Genomic DNA, 4,406 nt, shown 5'->3' on the forward strand with positions numbered 1-4,406 from the left:
GAGTTCTTTAGGTATCACATTTCATTTATGTCAAAATTGTGCTGGAGTTTAGTTCAATTTTATACTAGTTGTCTTCACATTTTTTTCTAATAGCAACATTTTTATATATACAAAAATTATGTGCATAAGTATGACATATATACACATTATTTAAACACATTTGAAAACCATTTACAACTTCATCTTTTACTTAGCATCTAAATGACATTAAATCTAATTTACTTTTATATGTGCATAAATATGACATATATACACATTATTTAAACATATGAAATCCATTTACTGATTTGTCTTTTACTTAGATGTATTTATTTGTACATATGAAAACAGTAAGTTATTTTTATTTTACTTTAAGTTTCAGAATACATGTGTAGAACGCACAGGTTTGTTACATAGATAAACGTGTGCCATGGTGGTTTGCTGCACCTATCAACCCGTCACCTAGGTATTAAGAATGTCATTTTGAATGACACTGTAGTCCAGTCAGCCCTCCATATCCATGGGTTTTTCATTAAATCAGCCAATGGCAGATTGAAAATATTTGGGGAAAAAACCAGAATGGTAGTATCTGTACTGAACATGTTCAAACTTTTTTCCTTGTCATTATTCCCTAAACAATACAGTATAACAACTATTTCCATACCATTTATATTGTATTAGGTATTATAAGTAATCTGGAAACAATTTAAAGTATACGGAAGCCTGGGTGTAATTTATATGCAAATACTACACCATTTTATATAAGGGACTTCAGCATCCATGGATTTTGGTATCCAAGGGAAGTCCTAGAACCAGTTCCCAGGGACACTGAGGGATGATTGCATTTCACTGTATGGATAGCCTTAATTTATTTATCTTGACTTTATTGACCAATATTTACGTTTTGTAGTATTTATTTATGCTATTTTGAACAATGTTGCAGTGAATAGGCATGCATACATATTTGAACATATGTACACTTATTTTCTTACAAAATATTCCTAGAAGTGGAATTATGAGGATATGTATATTTATTTTTTTTTCAGATATCATTTATACACCAGACAATTCACCCATTTAAGGTGTACAATTTAATGGCTTTTACTGTATTCCTAAGTTGTGCAACCATCACCATGATCAATTTTAGAACATTTTCATCATCCCATAAAGAAACCCCATACCCATTAGCAGGCACTCCCCGTTTCTCCCCAGTTGTTCAGTCCTGAACAACCACTAATCTACTTTCTGGGTCTACAGATTTCCCTATTCTAGATATTCCATATAAATGAATTCCTGTGATACATGGTCTTTGCAATTAGCTTTTTTTACTTAATGTTTTCAGGGCCCATCCATGTAGTAGCATGTATCAGTACTCCACTCCAATTTATGACTGAATACAATTCCATAATATGGAAAAATCACAGTTTGTTTGTCCTGTCAACTATTGATGAACATTTGGGTTATTCCCACTACTTGGCTAATATGAATCATTCTGCTGTGAACATTAGTATATAAGTTTTTGTTGGAACATATGTTTTCAGTTCTCTGGGAATTAAAAGAGAGGAATTGTTGGGTCATATGCTTATTCCATGTGTAACTCATTGAGGAACTGCCAAGCTGTTTTTCATGGGAGTGGCATCATTTCACATTCCCACCAGCAGTATATGTGGGTTCTAATTTCTCCACATACTTGCAAACACTTGTTGTTATAGCTATCCTAGAGGGTGTGAAGTGACATCTTACTGTGGTTTTGATTTGCATTTCCATAATGACCGAAATGTTGAGTATCTTTTCACGTGCTTATTGGATATTTGTGTCTCTTTGGGGAAATGGCTATTCAAATCCTTTGCCCATTTTTCAGTTGGATTATTTGTCTTTATATTGTTGAGCTGTAAGATATACATATATGTATATATTCTGAATACAAAGCCCTTATCTGAAATATGATGGGCAAATATTTTCTTCCATTCTGTGGATGTCTTTTTTTGGTGGTGTCCTTGGAGCAAGAAAGTTTTTAATTTTATTGACGTCAAATTAGTCTATGTTTTCTTTGGTAGCTTGTTCTTTAGGTATTATGTATTTTTTTTTTTAATTAATCGAAGGTCACAAAGATTTACATCTACTTTGTCAATTTCTGCAAAGAGCCATCTGGTATTTGGATAGGGATAGTTTTAAATTTATAGATCAATGTAGCAAGTATTGCCATCTTGACAAAATTAAGTCTTCCGATCCATGAAATGGAATGTATTTCTCTTTGTTCAGGTCTATTTTAATTGCTTTTGTAGTATTCAGATTACAAGTTTCATACTTCGTTTGTTAAATTTATTCCTAAGTATTTTATTCTTTTGATGCTATTGCAAATGGAATTTTCTTAATTTCATTTCTGAATTGTCCATTGCTAATGCATAGGAATACAATTGATTTTTTATTGATCTTACATCCTGAAATCTTAATAAAATTATTGATTCATTCTCATAGGTTTTTCAGTAGGTTCCTTAGGATTTGCTGTGTACAAGCTCACGTACAAGATCACCTGCAAATTGAGGTAGTTTCTTCTTCCTTTCTAATTTGGGTGTCTTTTTTCTTTTCTTGCCTAAGTGCCCTGATGAGAACCTCCAAAGTAGTTCAAGCAAACATGTTTGTCTTATTCTTGGTCCCAGATTTAGTCTTTTATCCATTAAGTATTACGTTAGCTATGGGTCTTTGTAGATGACCTTTATCGGATTGAGAAATTTTTTTCTGTTGCAAGATTGCTGAATGTTGTTATTATGAAGGGAGGATGTTTGTTTTGGTCAACTTCTTTTTCTGTATCTAAATTATCATGTGTGACCAGGTGTGGTGGCTCACGCCTGTAATCCCAACACTTTGGGAGGCTGAGGGGGGCAGATTGCTTGAGCCAGGGAGTTTGAGGCTAGCCTGGGCAACACAGCAAAACCCCATCTCTGCAAAAAATGCAAAGAATTAGCCAAGAAGGTGTGGTGGTATGCACCTACAGTCCCAACTACTCAGGAAGCTGAAGTGAAAGAATTGCCTGATCCCAGGTCCAGAAAGTTGAGACTGAGTGAGCTGTAATCAAACCACTGCATTCTAGCCTGAGCAATGGAGTGTGACCCTGTCTCAAAAGAAAAAAAAGAAAAAAAAAATACAGAAAACCAAATATATATTCACACACACATATATATGTATATATATTATCATGTGTTATATGTTTTGTCTCTTATTCTATTAATATTATGCATCACATTAAATGATTTTTTGGATGTTAAATTAACTTTGTACTTCTGAGGTAAATCCCACTAAATCATAACGTTCTTCATATGTTGCTGAATTTAGATTGTTAGTATTTTGTTGAGAATTTTTACAGCTACATTCATAAGAGATATTGGTCTGTACTTTTCTTATGATGTCTTTTTCCAATTTTGGTATCAGGGTAACCATAAAATGACTTGGGAAGTGTTTTCTCCTCTTCTGAATTTTGGAAGAGTTTGGGGAAAAATGATACTAATTATTCTTTAATTGATTTATAGGATTCACCAGTGAAGCCATGTGGTTCTTTTTGGAAAGTTTCTTAATTGCTAATTCGATCTTTTTTCTTGTTATAGATCTATTTCAGATTTTTATTTCTTTTTGAGTCAGTTTTGGTAATTTGTGTCTTTCTAGGAATTTGTCTCTTTCTAGGAATTTGTCTATCTTATCTAAGTTATCAAATTTGTTGTCACACAGTTGTTTATATTATTTTCTTATAGTTATTTTTTGTTCTTGTAAGGTTAGTAGTGATGTTCTCTCTTTCATTTCAGAGTAGTATTTTGAGTCTTTTCTCTTTTATTCTTGGTCAGTCTAAATAAGGTTCATCAATTTGGTTGCTATTTCCAAAGAAACAACTTTCATTTTGTTGATTTTTGCTATGGTTTTTCCATTCTCCAGTTCATTCGTTTCTGCCATAATCATCATTATTTCCTTGCTTCTGCCTGATTTAGGTTTTGTTTGCTCTTCCATTTTTAGGGTCTTAAGTGAAATGTTAGGTATTCAATTGGGATCTTTCTTCTCTTTTACTATAGATGTTTATAGGTATAAATTTCTCTCCAAGTGCTACTTTAGCTGTATTCCCTAAGTATTCATTGTCATTCATCTCAAAATAGTCTCTTATTTCCCTTGTGAGTCTTCTTTGAGTTACTGGTTGTTTAGGAGTCTGTTGTTAATTTCCATATATTTGAGAATTTCTCAAATTTCTTTTGTTATTGATTTCTAATTTGATTCCATTGTTGAATCATCTATTTCTCCTTTCAATTCTGCCAGATTTTGCTTCATGTATTTTAGGGCTCTGTTTTTAAGTATATTTATCTTCTTAACTGTTCTATCTTCCTCAATTGACCCTTTTAGCATTATAAATGTCCTTCTTTGTCTCTAGTAACAATTTTTGTCTTTTT

The sequence above is a fragment of the Mandrillus leucophaeus genome, unplaced genomic scaffold (genome assembly GCF_000951045.1).
Source record: "Mandrillus leucophaeus isolate KB7577 unplaced genomic scaffold, Mleu.le_1.0 Scaffold81, whole genome shotgun sequence".
NCBI classification, from domain to species: Eukaryota; Metazoa; Chordata; class Mammalia; order Primates; family Cercopithecidae; genus Mandrillus; species Mandrillus leucophaeus.